Raw genomic sequence first — 21,012 nt, 5'->3', positions numbered from 1 at the left:
TGACCCGATAGAGCATATACCATAAAGTGCATCATCTTTTGAGTAACAGTTTTCATGATATTTGAAAAAGAGCTTTCAAGAGTTATGTATATATATATATATTCACAATTTTGAATCCCATTTTACAAATTTTGAATAGCATTTTATATAATTTTCAAAAAAAAAGAAAAAAAAAAGGGGGAGGGGACAAATTTACAAATTTCCCATTTTGCAAATTTGTTTGTGGACCTTTTTTTTTTTTTTCTTTTCTTCTCAATCAAGTTTCTAAGTATAAAGATATCATTAAATTGGCCCTCAATCTATATATTTACTTAATTAATTATATAATTTTAAGAAAGTATCACCAACATGAATGACAATGGATATTGGGTCTGTCACTTTGAGAAAATGAGTGACGATAGGACAATATTGCTCCTCTTCTAGAGTCATATTTACAATATAAGTGCCTATTTAGATGGCAATTAATCTTATCAAGAGTAGACAATTTATTTGAAATTTATATTATTAGTTTTTTTATAGAAACCTTTTATTATTATTTAATTATTTAATTTTTTGTTAGTTTCCTTATATTTAATTATTTTTTACTAAAAGTATGTAATTTTTTACAAATTACTTTCAATAAAATAAAAACAACTTTTAAAAAGTTTAACATATATATATGGAAAATTATTTCATGCGGGCTAGACCGCATTTCTATAAACTGTTTTTCTATAATATGGGATCCAAAGTTACAAAGCATCCAACTAAGATGGATACAAATAGGTGGTCCATCTAGAAACAATTGTAACTAATGATCTAAATGTTTTTTTAATATAATTAATATTTTTAGTTTTCAAAATTTTTATTTTTTCATATTCATGATCTACATGTTAAAGATTATATATTCTCTGAAATTAGGATCAAATTATATTTAAAAAATATATTTATTGCCAAGCCCGCATTTCTACAATATGTGGGCTGGCCACATGCTAACCGCACCCTATATATGAACACCTTCATTAAACACCTGTCTCCCCACTTTAAAAAAGTATGTTTTTTTAATTTATGGCTAAAAGTGTGTTATTTTTAGTTCTTTCTAAAATCACATTCTCCTTACACTAAACACCTCTCTCCCCTTCAAAAATATTCTTTTTCTTTACTCTCTAAAATCTGATTTTTTCGAGTGTAATACATTACAAACTCTCTCTCTAAAATCCACTTTGTTTCCCTTACCAACATCTCTCTTCAAGTTTCATTTCTCTCTCTACTAATTCCATTTCTCTCTATAATGGATCTCCCTCTATGAGAAATTGTAATTATGTATATTTGGGCTTAAGGCCCCATGAAAGCTGTATTTCAAAGCTTATCAAAGATTTAAACAAGAATTTCAATTTACAGGGTTGTAAAGCTGTGTACTACTAAAAAAATAATATATACAATGGACCACTTTCCTAATATGGGTACACATAAAAAAAAGGTTTTATGGAGGAAAATATTGTATAAAACAATAAGTGTAAGGTTCTATATTTTCTATACTCCGCCTCAAACTCAATATGAGTTACGAGTGAGCAACTTGAGTTTGGATAATTGAAGGCATGCCTTCAAAGCAGGAACAAAAGAAGCTTGAGCAGATGCAAATTAGTGATCATCAGAAACCGATGCCTTGGATAAAGTAGTCTCGCTTAACAGCAAACCAACATGCCTCCGGAACAGACTTGATCGAGTAACGGAAAAAACTCGATAATCACACAGGATGGAGCAATGCAAAACTCTATCATCCAATAGGATTGACTAACGAAAAACTCGAGTATTAAACATGATCGAGTAATAGAAAACGTGATCATCAACTAGGATCGAGAAATTTGATCATCAAACAGGAGGCACTTGGAAAAGCCAACAGAAATCACCAGTGGATCAACAAGCACAGTTGGACTTTAGATTCAGAGTTGAGAACAGTAAGATCCAAAACAGATCAGAGAGTCGAAACACGACTCGACAGATAGACAGATCAGAGAGGCGAAACACAACTCGACAAAAAACAGATGAGAGAGTCGAAACACGACTCAGTAGAGAAACTGATTAGAGAGTCGAAAGACGACTCAGCAGAGAGACAGATCAGAGAGTTGAAATACAACTCAGTAGTTGTTCTGCAGATGGTGCGGATCTGCCATTTTCAGAAGTGAATTTAGAGATGGGTCTCAGATCCGGTTCACCAAGTGTTTAGCATTAGAGGAATCGATATTTTTTTTTTCAGAGGTGAATTCTTTTTTTTTGGTAACAAGATTTTTGGTTGATTAGGAATTTGGTTGGTCTCTTTGATCCAATAAAACCCTAGCACGAAGAGCATCGCTCTCAGAAGAACCTTCCACATTGCACAATAACGGTCCTTCTAATCCCAGTCAAGTGAGCATAATCCTCTTGTTCCTCCTAAAAGGAACCGAGAATACAGAACCTACAGATCTAGTAATACACGAACAATATCAAAAACCCTAGAACAAATTGAAGAGGCACGAACAATATCAAAAGCCCTAAAAGAAATCGAAGAGGCACCAGTAGAACAATGGCGAAACCCAGAAGCAGCTTCTCAGTCAGAGGAAGTGGACTTTGCACCATCGTCCCATAAATATCATGCCGCACGTACGCTGCATACTTCTCCAATTCTGCGGGATCAGAAACTACGGTTTCATAACCAATCTTTAGGAGAGGCTTCTCATCTTTTTTCGAACTCACTTACGTCGTCAAGGAATCGCGATAACATGTGAGAAATTGTATTTCTGTTATTTGAGCCTTAAGCCCCATAAAAAATTTATTTCAAAGCTTATGAAAGATGTGAACAAGTGCCCAAATTTATAAGGTTATAAAGCTATGTACTACTAAAAAAAGTAACATATACAATGAACCACTTTTTTCCACACTCTCTAGTAAAGAATCTCTCTATGCTTTCAGCTACTATTTTTCATTTGATCAGCCATTATGTTATTTCTCTTTTGGGTGTGGCTTGTATAAGGTTGCAACCTTAAATGATCAAAATAAGGTGCACCTTCAAACTTTACCATGATATGCAATTTTCATATCGAAAATTCTTAGGATGTGCGATAATCTACTTTTATCTCTAATTATACAATAAACCCCAAAAATAGTTCAGATCAAACAGATATGTTAATGCACAAAAATCTTGAAAACAGACGATCCAGATAATGTGTCGCAAGATGTATTATCTTTAAGACTTAAAATCTCTTTTTCTCTCCATATCTATACATCTCAATATCGGGATGATCGATGTTTGTCCAGCATCAAAAATAACTTTTTTCAAAGGAATTTATAGTTACACCTTAATTCTATATTTTAAGGTATCAACCTTATATAAACTTTTTTTCTTTTCTTTTTTTCTTTTCTTTAATTTGAATTTCAAAAGAAGGCAGTATTGTTTTATTCTCCCTCTCAAAAAGTAAGCTAAGAGGAACGATTGCTTTTCCCAAAAAATTGAACTTACAAACGTGCACGGCTTTCTTTTTTGGGTACCAGGTTTCTTTCTAGGGAAAACTTTATAGGTGTATAAATAAATCAAAGGCAACAAGACAAAAAATAAAAGATCCATTTCATACAACGATACTTACGAAAAACAAAGAAAAAGTGTCACGGAACAAACCCCTACTCATCAATCAGTGTGCCACTATCGCTCTACTACAATGCAAAGGCAAAGAGATTGGAATCTCTATATTTTTGTTTTTAAAAAAAAGGCAAAGAGATTGGAATCCCTATTTTTTTAAAAAAAAAAACTATATAATGAGACTATTTATTTTTGATACAAGGAGGTCACAATTAATCTTGACCGTTTGATGTGAAATTGGATGGCTGCATTTATTCTATTGACAAAGCTCAAATTTCAACATAATTTTTTCGAACTTTGTGACGTACCCAAGCTATCGAATTTCATATCGAATAGTTATAAGTAAGAGAAATGATCCTATAGGACCCTCCCCAACCCATGTATGTAGGACACCAAAGGTTCACCATTAAATTTGACACAGATCGATAGAAAAGTCAAGTCCCACACCCACATGATAACTTTTCTAGATATCCATACCAATTTTAATGGTGATCCTTTAGGGTCCTACACATATGGGTGGGGGAGAGTCCTATAAGATCATTACTTTATAAGTAATTGTGATCTCCTTATATCATAAGTAAATAGTCTCGTTGTATAGAATCCATTCTTTTTTAAGGTACACACAAATTTGGCTATATTATACAAGGAAAGTGTATGTTCCAAGTTTCCAATATCATCAAGATATATACCATTTCCACCTCCACTAGTGTTTAAAACCTCAAATCAAGTTTGGGAGTCCCCACTCTTTTCATTGATCAATGTTATCAAGATCAAATGGGTCATTGAACCCGTGAGGGGTTTGTTCCAATTAAAACTGATCAAATCACTTGTCAAATTGGTTGGACCATATTCTAGAAAAAGAGAAAGAAAGATATACCAGTTTAAAAAAATATAACACATTAAGAAAAAGTGTCCAACTTCATTTAGTTAGTTGAAACTCTTAAAACCAGTTAGTCCGACGGACAAAAACTAATCAAAACTAAATCAGTCAAATATTAATTTTGAATGGTTTTTACCAAACCTCATATTTTCCTTCAACCAAACTAGCCAAGACACCAGTCAGTGGTCTAATTGATTGGACCTGGTTCAATCTGGTCTTAATGACTCTCGTACTGATTTGGCTAGTTTTGCTGGATCAACAATTTGGATTTGTAAAATAAGTTAAAAGATATATAAAAATAAATAAAAATGAGGGGACTTGAGGTGGTGGGGACTCAAATCGCCAACCCACCAAATCCAATCTAGATTGGTGAATCCCAATTTAAATCTCGAAGTTGTAAAGCCCTAATCTCCCCCAATCATCATTAACAATAAAAATTGGAAACCCTCAAGGTATTTCACATGCCCTCAATTAATAATGCATGTATACATTTTCCTTTTATTTTATTGTGAAAGTTTAGATAACTAATATCAACTTCTTTCCATGCCTCAGGGGCAAAGTATATCTTAATAGAAGTATATGGGGTATTTATAACTAGGCTATTAAGTATTTTGGTTGGTTTAGTCTAAAACAAAAATTGGATTCGTACAGTCAAATTTAATATTTAACCATTTTAGCCATTCCAACCAGCTAGTTTTGATGAGTTGAATAGACTAAACAAGGTTTCTCAATTTTTACCGTCTTATATTTCAGTATTTGTAAGCACTTTTTCTTTTATGTTTTTATAAATTGGTCTGATTAATTCGACTAACACTTATACCGGTTTGACTGGAACAAAACCGTTAGTCATAACTAGTTGACGATATGCATTGAGAGAGAGTAGAAGACTAGAAAACTGTTGCCTAAAAATAAAGGAGTTATTAGAAGCGATCGCTCATCTCCATCGTTCGTCATTGACATCCGATAGTTGCACGCATACTAACCAGACAAAAAATATGGTTAATGCTATCAAAATATAGAATAACAAGCCATTAGCTCTCTTTTAGAAAATTTCCTTATATTTCTCACTACTGGAACTGAAGTCTATCTCTTTGAATGGGATGGGATCTCTTTTTTCGTGGCCAAGTCCCATAAGGTTGATTAGGAAGTTAATTTTAGGCTGGGACTGAAAGACTTAGAATCTTAGTTTAGGAAGTTATCTCCTATCAAACCTGATGCAACTGTTACAACCAACATCTCATTTTCATTTCTATTCTTTTTTTCTTTGTTAAGCACTAAGTCATATGAAACTAAGAAACAGCAATGCTAACTCTATCATTATGTTCAAGCTCTAAAAACTGAAGAATTGTTCTGATGACCATGAAACTTTTCAATGCTTACATCCACTATGGCTTCTGTGTCAAATCTCTCCAACAAAGGCACATGAAGAGAGCCATGATCTTCAACATCGGATTTACATAGGCGGCATCTATTGCACCTATGGAAACCCCATTTCCATATTCTATCGCTATCATAGAAACCACGAGGGCCTAGGAGTTCAGTTTAGCCCTTATGGCCTCAAGTATTTTATTATCGAAGAGGCGCGTCAAATAAGTTCAATGTCACTTTTTTATTTAACTACCCATAGCCCCTAGAAGGGTGAGGACTTTAAGCTTTTCCTCCACTGTCTTAAACCCAAGTCAAGAACGTGGGTTATGTTAGGGAGACAGCTAAAACACCAAAGTAAAACTTGTCAAAACTTTTCATAAATCCTGGATCTACATTATCTGCTTACGATAATAATGAACCGTTAGACACCAATGAGAGCCTACCTTCATCCCTAGTCCATTGGGATGATATTTTTTTCTAAAGTTACTCTCCAAGCCTTCAACTTTCTCTCACTTTTTTGAGAAGGGAGTCTCCATGAGTTCCCATCAAACTTAGGAAATGGATATTGACCTTCCAAGACCCAAATCCCTTATAGTTGCATCCTCAAATATATAGTATAGGGACCTCTCATTTGGCCAAGGATCAAACCAAAAATCAATATTAGAACCATCTTGTATGAGCCATTGGTTATCTTCTTTTCTGAATTGGTATGTCCCATGGATTATTTCTCAAGCCCAACATACGCTCCCAATTAACCTAGAATGCCATATGGGTTTCTTTAATGATGCTTCTTCCAGTTAATGGTGTCTATATGGATTGACTTTTGGTACTTGATATCTCTCTAATTTTGCGAATAAGGGCATATTTATATCTTTTGATTCTTTTGATTATGGTACTCCATTTAACAAGATTTGGGCATTTTATTTTTGGTGGTTTCCTTATATGTAAACAACATATTGACTTTCTTATCTTGTGGGATTACAAAATATTGAGTTTCCTACTTTATGAAATTACACTTGTAATGAGATGTATTTCTGACAAACGAAACTTTATCTCTATAAATATATAGTAAACAAGAGTAACCCCTATGAATGAGAAATTGGTTTATCCTCCATGGACATAGTCACCATTGCCTAACCACACATATGCCTTGTCGATCTATTTCTGTTCGATGTCTATTGTGGTAGAAGGGGACACCACCGATTTAGAATCGCAATGAGGCATGAGTTAAGCAAGGTAAATCTCCTGGGGTGCGAAAGTATTTGAAGTTCCTATTCTTTAAAGTTTGGATATATGTTTCTCAATGATCATTTGGCAAAGTTTGTGTAAGTCTACCTTAGAATTGTAGCAAACGTATTTATAGAGAGGGTAAATCAGAGAGGGTGTATTTAAAAAATGACTTATTTGATGTTTTTCAAAGTTCGCGGAATCAAAATGGTACAAGTTTTTGTTTTCTCAAGACCAATGTAGGTTTGGAAGTTGTGAAGGGTGCATTGACATGATTATGTGTTTGGCCTACCAAAGATGACATCAATAAAAGGGAGTTGAAAGTAGAATTTCTGTGCTTTCAACTCGATCTCAAGTCGTTGGGAGCTCTCACTATTTTTTATTTTATTTTATTACGATGTACATTCTAAAGCATTGCATGTCTATAAGGAGGAGTCATGTATAAGGGTCCCTTATCAAGTCCATGTTTTGCCTTCTTCGACAAAGGGATCTCCATTAATGAGAAAGGAGCATTTGCCTATCGTGATACATATTATAACCTAACCAATGAATTTGTCTCCAAAAGCAAGTCTTTGAAGTAACCTCAAAACTATGCCCAAAATACAGTTTCGGCAAGGCAAAGCCTTGCGGCTGTATAAAAACTAATTGTTGTCACCAATTATGAAATTTAAAGTTCCAAAAATAGTGACGATCAAGCAGATCTATAAACATTGGGAAATCATGAAAATGGATGGTCCAAATAATTTGTTAGAAGATGAACTATTTTTATGACTTAAAATTCCCTTTTTTCCATGTCTATGAATCACGAGATCGAGATGATTGATTTGATGGTTTTCTAGAATTAGGAACAACCTTCTCTAGTGGGTTTTTTGGGTGTACCTTAGTACAATATAAGGTTGACACCTTATATAGACCTTTTTCAAAAGGGGATGTTCCCGATTAACTTTGTCGAATACCTTAAAGATATCTATGTTTCAACAGATACTTTTTTTTTTTTTTTCTATGCTTAAGTTCATGAGTAATTAAAGCTTAATTCAAAATGCTTTAGTTTTGTAGATAGGCACCTTGTTTTGGTCTAATGATGCGGTTCAGTACTGTTTTTGCCCATTAGCGGTAATTTTGATAACGAAAATTGTTTCATGCAAGCTGTACCGTATTTCTACAATATGCGGTCCAGAGGAATAACGCATCCATCTTAAAAATGGATGCAAATAGGTGATCCATCTAAAAACAATTGTAACTAGCTGTCCAAATGTTTTTTTAATATAATTATTTTTTATAGTTTAAAAAAAAATTATATTCATGATATCCGTGTTAAAGATTATACGTTCTCTAAAAATTTGGATTAAATTATATTTAAAAAATATATTTATTGTCAAGCCCGCATTTCTACATTATGCGGGCTGGCCGAAAAGAAACCATGTCCTTTTGATAATGACCTTGTAGTTGCTTGCAACAAGGATATAAACATGAAGTTTTTAGTGAAGAAAACACCTTTCTTATGTGGGATTAGAGCAATGAAAGTTAAAGGATTGCATCATGGATTAGAAAAGAGTATTTTACAACTTGAGTGGTTTTTTAGCCCAATATGTACCGGAAATATTTCGTTAAAAAAAAAACTTAATTGTATTTCCATTCTAAGAATAAGCTAGATCAGCACCCACAAAACCAATCTTGCAAATACCTGTTTGGATGCATGAAATTTTGGGAATGGCACCCTTTTATCATCCAACTATGTGACGGTGATAAATAGCCTGGATCGGTCTGCCACGCTCTTCATAGGGGGGCGGGGCTACTTTTTGTAACCCCCACTTATCTACAAAATATGGTTAAATGCCGGACAGATTGAAATAAAGTATAAAATAAATAAATAAATAAATAAAAGGACCTATTTTTCCTTTCGCATAAACATAAATAAACACTTTCAAGGTTGCCCATAAAAATAGACAAGGCTATTTATTTGATGAGTAGTAGCACGTTCACACAGGATCTATGTGTCTTCCATTTGATCTATGGGAAGTTTTGTTTCAATAGCGTTATGGGCTTTTAAACCAAACATAAATTCTATTTTTGGAAAATTTATGTTTTCAAAAACTTGACTTTCATATTAGTCTTAGAAAAGCTATAACTAGTGTTGGACTCGGTCAAGTTACTCAGTGCTGGCAAGTTTTGTTGTACACCTATTTTTTAGAGGTTATATATAATAAGAAATTGTATACAATGGCACCGTTTACTTTTAGTAGAAGGATGTCATAATTATTTATAACCATATGATGCGAAATATAATAGTTTTATTATAAAATTCAAAAAAAGTTCTTTAGTACAAGAGCCTAGTACCTTAGCTAAATCGATTTTCTTTACACTCTCCATAACCATGGTGCAAGGACCATAACATGCATGGGCCTTTATTAACTCTTCCATTTTTCTGTTTTGGGAGGAAGACTTGAGCCCAATCATCAAAATGGATAAAAAAATCTAGACATTCACTATTTATCACCAAGGCCCAGCCCATCAATTCATGGTTTCGTAAGCGGTTATTTTCCATGGTTCTAACTGTTGTTATAACAGTTGCGGGCATTGGCCGTCATATAGAACATTGTCAAATAATGGTTAGAGAAATTCATGGTTATGCCCCCGAATTATCTGTTGTTCATATATCCCCCACGAATTTCGTATTTTATGTTCATGCTCATGCTCATTTTTCTCCCCTTTTTTCATCTTTTTACCAAAATGCATCGACTTTGGACCTTAAAGTTTTGAAGTGGTAAGAAATTCTTGATTTTAAATCCTAAAGATTTGACGTCGACTTAAAAGTCTTAGTCTTAACTTCCGATGTTGAAGATCCGAAGTAAATAATTTTGTTACTACTCTGGAAGTTTGAATATCTGAGGTGGTTTTTAGAAGTATTGACTTTGGAACTTCAAGGTCCAAAGCCAGAATCCGATGTTCACTTTGGAACAAGAAGGTCCAAAGTCACAGTAAAGGAATTCTTCATGACTTCAATTTGAAGTGGGTGTCACTTCGGAAGGTCCAAGCTGGGGGTATTTTGGGATAAAACAAATAAAAAAAAGGGTATGAACATGAATACAAAATTTTGGGGCGAAAACAGTAATAATGGATATCTAAAAGGGTATGATCATAAAGTTTTTTAGAAAAAAAGTTTATATAAGGTGTCAACTTTAGACTGTAGTAGTACGGCATACGTGAGTTGAAAAAGGTTGTTTCAATGTTGGAAAACCCTCAAATTAACCATCATGATCTTGAAATGTATAGAAATTCAAAAAAAAATATATATATATATATATATATATATATATATATATATATATATATATATATTTCAAGTTCTAAAAGCAATGCATCTTGTGAAATATTGTTTTGTTTATTCACTGTTAATATTTTCAATTGCTTATAGATCTACTAAACTGCACCACTTTTAAAAATTCAAATTTTATAATTAAGGGTGGCATTAAAGTTTCTGGCACCAAAATTTGTTATAAAAAAAAAAGAAAAAGTTTCCGGCACCAAAATTGCATCCTTCAAGTGGAGTTTGACGGTATGCCTCACTTTGATTATTTAAGGTAGACGCCTTGTATAAATCTCACCCACCTCTATAATGGTTAATAATCAAAATAGCAATGCCTATAGCTGAATCACACCGTTTTAAAAGACTTGGTCCAAATCTTTGAACTACCCCATGTTGATAGGACCTAAATGTTTTTGTAGCCTTGGACCATTTAAACATCCAAGAACCTTAACCATAAACTTAGAACATGCTCTAGGCTAAGCTGTTGGGTTTCATTTTCACGGGGTTTTAAATTAACATTCAACAAACATAAACTAAGAAGCCATTTATTTTTGTCTTCTGGCTTCTTACTCGTAAGGGGAAAGAGCATGTGTCCCCTATCCAACTTAGGTGAGTTCAAGTCAGATTATGGAAATTTTTATGAAAAATTAAAAAACAAAGATGAAAAAAATCAAATGTATCTGGAGAGGCTCAAAATCACCTAGCTCCTGGTCTGATCTAAATCAGATGTGTCTTATGTGAGCATTAAATCAGACTGGCGATTTTTTAAACACTGATACTTAAGATTGGACGGTGTAGACTGATACTCGGAATGAAAGAGGTTTACTAGGTCTATGATTATTCTGAAGATATTAATATATGATTATTCAAAAGATGTTTTGCACTTTTGCTTTTTTTCATGCACGTTTTAAAGGAATATATTGGGATCAGTTGTACTAAGCAATTGAGAGAAAGGGGGAAAATTTCGAAAGCGTGCAATTTTAAAAGTAATCCTAATTAAAGTAACATAATAAAAAAATATATGAAAAGGAGTCTCTCCCTCTCTCTCTCTTAATTTTTTCCTAGAGTTAGCTAGACATCAATCATAGTTGCTTTGATAATACTTCTCCTAGAATTCCTATTAAATGGTTTGCAGTATATTATACTAAGGTATTTGGACTTTAGTGCAACAACAAATTTATTAATACATGTAAAGGGCTACCAATAATGCTAGTGGGGCACCTTAAATTGAGGCGTTTAGCTATTAATTCAAATGCCACTAGTGCAGTCCCATAAACAAACTAGTCAAAAGAATATTTGTTCAGGAGGATATGTACTTCTGAGCGAAAACCCTACCTAAGAGTACTTTTTGGACTTCAAATATTGATAATATGACTTGCTCAGTCTAGCGACCAACCTAAAAAAATAAGAGATTATCTATAAAGATATCGTTTTATCTTTGTACATGGATGTCACTATCATTTTCACTCATTAGATGTCAAATTGGATGGTTTGGGGTGAGTTACAAAGTCTGAATTTTTTTTTTTTTTGGAACATTGTGTCTATTCAATGATATTCTTATAACCACCCATTTTGAAATTTAAAGGATAAAGAAATATTGTGACCTCCATATACCAAAAATAAATAATATCTTTGTGAATAATCCCAAAAGAAAATCATATATGTTATGTATATGCCTAGAAAATTATAATTCTGAGATTGAAATGAGACTACCAAATTTTTGGATAGTGAGATTAATAGTTTAGAAATTCAAATTCTTTTATTTTTATGTTGTAGAAATACTCATATGAAGATTCTAAAGGGGATTTCAAAATTTTAGATACTCCTAACTAGGCCTTTTACTCCAGAGAACTAATGTATAGTATGCTCCAGGTGGGCATATTATGATCAAACAAATAAAGGTAGTAACTCAGTTTGCATTGGTGCCTAAACTAATGCTCCATGGGACATAAAATATAAACAAATTACAAATTTAAAAGTTTGAGAGTGCAAACCAAGCACATTAGTCGAAAGCCATCGTGGGTACGGACTTTGGACTAGGCTTTCCATGTATCATAATTTGGTGGAACTTTTAAGGGAAAATTACTAAAAATCTCTCAAAATGAGCTTTTTAGACCTTCTACCCCTCCTTAATCTTCTTTTACTCCTTTTTTTAAAAAAACGAACTTTCCTTACTAAAACCCCCCCAACTGAAAAATGTCTCGTTTTTTTTGCCAAAAATAACCCTTCCCGTACCTTGAACGTGCGATCAAATCCTATGGACGGACCCCAACTTCTATTAACAGGGAACCACGGTTATTATTCACCAGAATGCTTACGAGAAAACAACATGCCGGATCGAATATCTAAAACACAGGATTGAAGTGTCGTGTATTCAGGAAACATATCGCCGGAGTGCTTCTTAGTTTTGCCAGTGCGCATTTTTTAGATTCTGGACTGGCTATTAACAATGAATCAATCTCCTGAATGAATTCAAGAAAAGTTGGAGTGCCTTTTAGTTTTGCCGGAGTGCTTTTTACCGATGCCGGACTGCTTTTTTACAGTGAACTAATATCTGGAGTGCTTTCAGCAAATGCCGGAGTGCTTTCTAATATTGTCGGAGTGCATTTTATAGATGCCATAATGCTTATTTAACAGTGAACATTCTTCGGAGTGCATTCAGAAAACGTCGGAGTGCTTCTTAGTATTGTCAGTTCGCATTTTTTAAATTCCGGACTTCCTATTAACAATGAATCAATCTCCGGAGTGGATTTAAGAGACGCCGAAGTGATTTTAAATTTTGTTGGAGTGCTTTTTATAGGTGCCGGACTGATTTTTTATAGTGAACTAATCTCCATAGCGCTTTTAGAAAATGCCGGAGTGAGTTTTAGTTTTGCCAGAACGCGTTTCATAATTACCGGACTGTGATCTCCAGAGTGCGTTCAAAAAATGCCGGATCCCCCAAAAATGCTCCAAGTTCTTGGTTTGTTCCTTCATTATTTGTTTGCTATAAATACTGGTTTCCTTTCACCAAACAACTTTCTCTCTCCCTAGAAAACATATGTGTTGTGTGAAATCTCTCTCTCTCTAGAATACTTCTATTGTGCGAAATCTCCATCTCTCTCTCTCTCTAGAGTACCTCTATCGTGCGAAATGTTCATCTCTCTCCCTAGAATACCTCTATATTGTATAAAATCTCCTTCTGTCTCTCTCAAACACACAGAGATACACTCTCTCTCCTCTACTCTCTCTTTAGAATACTTCTATATTAGGTTAGAATTTCCTCTATATGTTATTTATTTTGCCTACAGAGAGATTCAATTAGTGTAAGGAAGCCAATGGAGAAAGAAAAAAATTTATGGAGAGGGAAACTGTGAGGAAGCTAATGGAGAGGGAAATCCGGTGGAAAGAAGAGGTGAGGAAAAAGCTGAAGAAAATAGAGAAAATCGTGAGGAATAAGCCCTAGTGGTGAAGGAAAAAGCCGTGAGCATGAGGAAGAGGCCGTGAGCCCTGAGGAAGAAGCCGTCAGCATGAGGAAACTAGAGGAATGGGTAAAAACCGGGTTCGTGAGTAAAATAAAGTAAATAGGTTAACTGGTAAAAGGTCAAAACGGGGGTAAATTGTTTTAACTCTTCTTTTTTTTGGTTGGGGGATTGTCAAAAGGAAAGTTGATTTTTTAAAAAGAAGAGTAAACAAATGCTAAGGTGGGGGTAAAAGGTCTTAAAAAACTCATTTGAGGGGTTTTTAGTAATTTTCCCAACTTCTAATTTCGAGATTGTTTGAGTATATTAAAATTCTAGTGGATATGGTGCACTCGTGCAAGAGAAAATTGTACATTTGCACCCTTGGGTGAATTATTTTGTTCTTTTACCCAAAACTTGGCTAGTGGTAAAAAAAAAAATGCTAAGAATCATTTATTTCATATGCTACAATACCCTTTCGGAGAAAATTGTACATTTGCATATGGTGCACTCCTGCAAGAGAAAATATGTTCCTCCAACAATGAATCTAGACCATTCTTGATAAGATGGTTAGATTTGAAGTTTGTACAAAAAATTGATTTTGAGTTTGTAATGGTTAAAATCTTAAAATTCACCAAACAAATGGTCTAGATTCATTGTTGGAGGTGACTCATTTTTACTACATCTAGAATTTAACTCAAACTTTTTTTTTGGGAGGATTAATTATTGAGATGTAAAGAGTATGTATGCAAAATTTTGGATCATACAAATACCACAAACATGGATTTCTAGAAGTGTGGCTGCATTATACTATGATATAACCGTTGCATGAAATCATCGCTTTTATATATATATATATATATATATATATCTAATGATTCTGATTTTCCTCAACCGGAACACCTGTAACCAAGGGAGTCCAAAGTGCCCAAAGAAGTCAGATTGATCTTCAAATCTGGAATATGTCAAACATCAGTAAAAGTCCTAACAATTCCGTCATGCATCCTTATTGTGATTGTACCAATACCAACAATCTTGCGGGCCATTTCCTTTCCCATAAAGACAGAACCACCATTGATTGACTCATAGGTAGTAAACCAATCCCTTTTAGGGCACATATGAAATGTACAAGCTAAATCAAGGACCCACTTATCGCTAAAGCGACCATCAGAAAGGCTAACTGCAAGGACAATTTCTGAACCAACATAATTTTCTTCAACAACACCAGCTATATATATATATATATATATATATATATATATATATATATATATATATGAGCAATGATTTCATGCAATGGTTATATCATAGTATAATGCAACGGCACTTATAGGAAATCATGTTTGTGGTATTTGTATGATCCAAAATTTTGCACACACATTCTCTTCAACTCAATAATCAAAATCCCAAAAAAACAAAGTTCAATTTGAAATGAATCCCCTCCAAAAACGATTCTAGACCATTCATTTGGTGAATTTCAAGATCTTAGCCTTTATAAACTCAAAATCATTTTCATTTTTTTTTTTTTTAACATTGTTCATCTAATGATAATAAAGCCACCCAAAAATTTTAGAAATGAAAACAATCCTTCTAAGGCCTAGATCGAAGCATCTCACCAAAATAAGCGGCCTATGTTAATTGGGCTAAAAAAAATACTTTCTAGGTTGTGTTTTCAAAAAAAAAAAAAATTGTGATTATTCATTAGAGTGAAAAGAGTATTTTAATTTTTGGATCAAACAAATAGCCATAACATAGTTTTTAAAAGTTGTTGCATTATAGTACTATACAACCGTAGCGTGAAATCATTGCTCATGTAACGGTTGTATAGTAGTATAATGCAACTACACCTCTAGAAAATCATATTTTTGGCATTTGTGTGACCCCAAATTTTGCACAGATATTCTCTTCATCCTCATAATCAATCCTACAAAAAAAAAATCAATTTGCACCCTAGATATGATCAAAATTAGTACCCATCCAACAATGATTCTCGACCATCCATTTGGTAAATTTCGAGATCTAGGCCTTAAAAAATTCACTTTTATCTTTTTTAGCATTATTAATCTAATGATGATAATACTATATAAAAATTTTGGGAATAAAAAAAGCCTTTTGAGGTCTATATCTAACCATCTCAATAAAATAGACGGCTTATATTAATTGAGCTCGAATGAAAACTTTCTAGAGCATTTTTTTTCAAAATTTTATTTTTTGTAATTGTTCTTCATAATCAAAAGAGTGTACATTAAAAATTCGTGTCAAACAAATGTCTTTAACATGATTTTTGTAGATTGTTGCATTATACTACCATACAACCGTTGCATGAAATCATTCCCCCACTGTATTAAATCATTTCCCAAAAAAAAAAAATATATATATATATATATATATATAGGAACTCTTCCCAACGCCTATAGCCGAAAATGAATAATGATTTCACCTACCTTCAATACTATCCAAACTTCATCGCACGGTCACAATTGTCTGGTAGTAATTTATTTTTCATTTTTTTTTATTCAAATCCAAATTACTTAAAATTTAGAGAGTGTATACATCTTAGTGTAATGCACGTAATAAAAATATGAAAAAATAATTCACAAAATAATTCGTAAAATATATATTGATAAAAATACCCTTGAAAATTTATGGGGGTATTTTGGTCTATTTATATTTTACGAATTATTTTTTTCATATTTTTATTAGTTGCACATCACTAAGATGTACAAACGTTTCAAATTTCAGATCATTTTGATTAGTAAAAAAAAATGAAATTTGAAATACCACTAGACAACTGTGACAATGCGATGAAGTTTGGATGGTGATGAGGGCAGGCGAAATCAATATTCATTTTTGCCTATAGGCATTTTGTAGTATCTTCCATATATATATATATATATATATAACTAAAGGTTGAATGTTAGGTTAAAATGGTTATTAACCCAACATTTGGAACCCTAATATACTCCTAGATAAAGGGAATAAATAGACAATATAAGAAAACTCTTCCCAATGCCTATAGCCGAAAATGAACAATGATTTTGCCTACCCTCATCATTATCTAAACTTCATCGTACGGTCAAAATTGTCTTATAGTGTTTCATTTTTTATTTTTTTTATACACATCCAAATTACTTAAAATTTGGAAAGTATGTACATCTTAATGAAACGCAGGTAATAAAAATATGAAAAAAAATAATTTACAAAATAATTCATAAAATATAAATTGACCAAAATACCCCTAAAAATTTATAGGGGTATTTTGGTCGATTTACATTTTTAGGGGTATTTTAGTCTATTTATATTTTATGAATTATTTTTTTCGTATTTTTATTAAGTGCACCTCACTAAGATGTATAAACGTTACAAATTTCGGATCATTCCGATTAGTAAAAAAATGAAATTTGAAGTACTACCGGACATCGGTGACCGTGTGATGAAGTTTGGATGGTGATGAGCGTAAGCAAAGTCACTGTTCATTTTTGCCTATAGATGTTTTGTAGTATCTTCCATATATATATATATATATATATATATATATATATAACTAAGGGTTGAACGCTAAGTTAAAATGGTTATTAACTCAACATTTGGAACCACTCCTAGATAAAGGGAATATGCTCCACTAAAGCGTCTAATATTTTGGCTTAGTCCTAGAATACTCCTAGGTAAGGTTTTATCCAAAGGGAATAAACGGACAATACGCTCCCCCTAGAGCATATAATCTTTTGACTTAGCTTTTTCATCACGAGTTCCACAATAATATTAAAATAGGTAACTCTAAGTTAATAATGCGTTTGACCTAAAATGTAGAAAACAAACCCAGATTAAGAAGGTAACTGTTGGCCTGCCCACAGTTAGGATTCCTCAATGGAAATAGATTGGATTAAATCTTTTCTAGCCTAAAGCAATGGCCATCATAGACTATGATTCAGGAAAAGATTTTATACTCTTGCATGAGTAAAATATATATTTGCTACCTTGGGCAATACGTAACCAGAATATTACAAGATCACATATTTTGACGATGTAACCTACTCAATATGCCCAACCTATGAAGAAGAAAACTTCATTGTGCACAGTATAAGTGATGTAACCTACTCAATATGCCCAACCTATGAAGAAGAAAACTTCATTGTGCACAGTATAAGTGCCTACAGGTGTTCAAAGATTGTCCCCTTCATACCTTGTGGAAGACCTTGCTTATGGCCATGTTTATGGCACATGTGGAAAGAGAGAAATAGGTGAACTTTGAAGGGAGCTGGTAAGGATCTTGACTATCTAAGATCCATTATCCTTTCAATTGCAGTCGAATGGGCCATGGCAGCTAATCAACGCTCGAGTATGGCTGAAACCAATACTGTCAATTACTTTCAGGAGGTTTTCGGCATGAGAATATAGAACAGTGCTATTAATCAGTGGATACCAGCACGGAACCATTCCATCAAATTGAATTTTGATAAAAGTTCTTTGAAAAATCCAAGACAAGCTGGAATTAGAGGGCTGACTAGATACTCAAATGAGGCAATTAATTTGTCATTCTTTGGTCCTTGTGGTGGGTGCATAGCTGAGGCTAGAATTCTCTTCAGAAGTTTGAAGATCATAGAATATACCAAAAAGGGCCGAAGGAGACTCCATTCATGTTATTAATTGGTGTAAAGGAGAGGAAGAAATCCCATGGAAACTACCTGTAGCGTTTGATGTGGTTAGAGATTTCACAAAACAATTTTGTGCATTGCTGCATGGAGACCAACAAAAAGGCATTTGCACTTGACAAATAAGACTTTATCCCACCATTTTTTGTAGTGACTAGATTTTCATTCAGCATATTTAAATATTTGTAAAGTCAAAGTAATATTAATCAAATGTTTTAAGTTAACATTAAAGAAATTTTAGAGAGAGAAGAACTATTTAAAAAATGAATATGGCATTTGAATTTTGTTTCTATTAAACATTAGAAATAAAATAAAGAAAGAAAGAATCATTTGCTAGAATCAAATGGAGACTTCTAGTTTTTGGAAGGTGAAGTGTAGGTGGTGAATTCAATATTTTATTTTATTTTTAATCCCTAAAACACTGATCCTCAAAATTTAAAATGAAAAATATCTCTTGCCTAAGGAAAAAATGTACATTTTTTTTATGTGAGAGCATAATATCGTTGTGACTTGCATATTTTTATAGTCCATCATCAACGTCTTTTTCCAACTAATTGGGACTGACTATACAACTCATAGTCTATCATTCTGCTCTATTAAAGGTCACATCCTCAGTGAAGCTATAAGTCCTCATATATTTTCTTACTACTTCCAACCATGTCTTTTTGGGTATACTTCTTGTTTTTTTTTAGCATTTCACTTGAACTAACTCGTACCTCCTAACAAGTACTGTATTGGGTTTGTGTCACACATAACCAGCCCATCTAAGTCTACCTTCTCTCATCTTATCACCTATCAGTGCCACACCTAAATTCTTTTGAATGTATTCATTTTGAATATTTTTGTAATCTTTCATAATATTGCTTTAAAAAATTTCCAACAAATACAAGTAGCAAAATTCAATCCCTCATTTCATCATCACCAATACAATTAAGAAACCCAAAAGATTCTATACTCTCTCGGAGCATATTGTCGATCTACTCCCTCGGGTAGTACCTAATCTAGGCTTAACTTTAGGACCCCAATTTGGGGGATGCAACCTCTTCAAGCCATCGACTAATCTCAATAAAAGAAAATTTCTAATTGCACTCTCCATGAGAAAATATTGTCCCAAGGTTGAATAAAGACCGTCTAATTTTCAAAAAACGAGATATAAGTGTTAAAAGGCTCAAAATTCCATTTTTTTTTTTTAAAAAAAATAATCATCCCTTAATTCTTCAGTGGTTCCCAAAATTTCGGATGAAAATAATTCCTCTCAAATATGACTTTTATGGCAGAATAGTGTACACAGACAGAGAAATTCCTAGCAGCCTACGAGAATCTCTTCTTGGGCACAAATTAAAACGTAAAAACAAAAGGGAAAATAATCAATTGGGGGAAGAAGTTTCTTACACGCCAAGGAGCCCACATCTACGCACGTGTGGCCCCACCACACGCAATGGCTATGACCCACCAATAAAAAAGCAAGTGCTAAAAGGTTTACAATGACACCACAAATCAATGGTGGAGATAAATGATGCACTTGAGATGATAATCGACCTTCGGTTCCAAAGATGGGTGACGAAGATCCATTTTTATGTGGCGCACATGACAATTCAAAGCTAATCTCAATCGAATGGTCAGAATTAATCCGCAAATGCCCTAATTGTGTCGCATGTGAGCATCGTATGTGTTAAAATTGGTGTTCTCTATGAATATTGTAAGTGGTCAATGTATCAATTTAGAAATCAAGACACATCTATACATATATTTTTACAAAGGGATTGTATACAGTAAAATTATTTATCTTTGATACAAGAAGGTCACAATTACTTATAATCATATGATGTGAAATATGATAGTTTGGATGTGCCACAAAGTTTGAAAAAAAAAATTTCAAATTTGAGCTCAGTCAATGAAATAAATGGAACCGGCCAATTTTATATCCAACCGTCAAAATTAGTTGTGACCACCTTGTACAAAAATAAATAAATAAATTTATATTTTTTCTTTTATAAATGAAATGCTATATTTTCTCTAATACATACTACATCTTTCTCTCCCTTTCTGTTTCACTTGCTTTTTAACATTCACTTATCCCAAACGATTTTGTGCTCTTGCAAGAGAATATGCTTATTCATACCCTTCGGTAAAATCAAGTGTAGGAGTGCTTTTAGGGTCTTGAATTTTGGCGATATAACCACTTGAATCAATAGATTTATCTCAATAAGAAAAATCTAGCGAATCCCTACAGTACTTATAAAAGATAATGCCTCATCGACCATCCAAATTTTAGAGGGTGAGATTTAAGTTTAAGCAAACTTAAATTTCAATTTTTTTCTTTAGAAAATATTGACCTAATGATCTTTAATATATTTATCAGAATTCCTATGTATCAATACGTGTCAGCATGCATATACGTGTCAAATATCAACATAAAATCATACAAGTCTCCACTTTACACTACTAGTGTATGGTGAAATATGTGTGGTGTGTTGTGTTGATTAGTAGTATGAACAGGGTGGTGGACCTTGAGGAACATGAAGGCTTTTGGTCAAAGACCCAATATT

Source organism: Amborella trichopoda, chromosome 4 (genome assembly GCF_054954075.1).
Source record: "Amborella trichopoda isolate Santa Cruz 75 chromosome 4, AtrichopodaSantaCruz75HAP2 v2.0, whole genome shotgun sequence".
NCBI lineage: Eukaryota > Viridiplantae > Streptophyta > Magnoliopsida > Amborellales > Amborellaceae > Amborella > Amborella trichopoda.
This window is presented reverse-complemented; position numbering follows the sequence as displayed.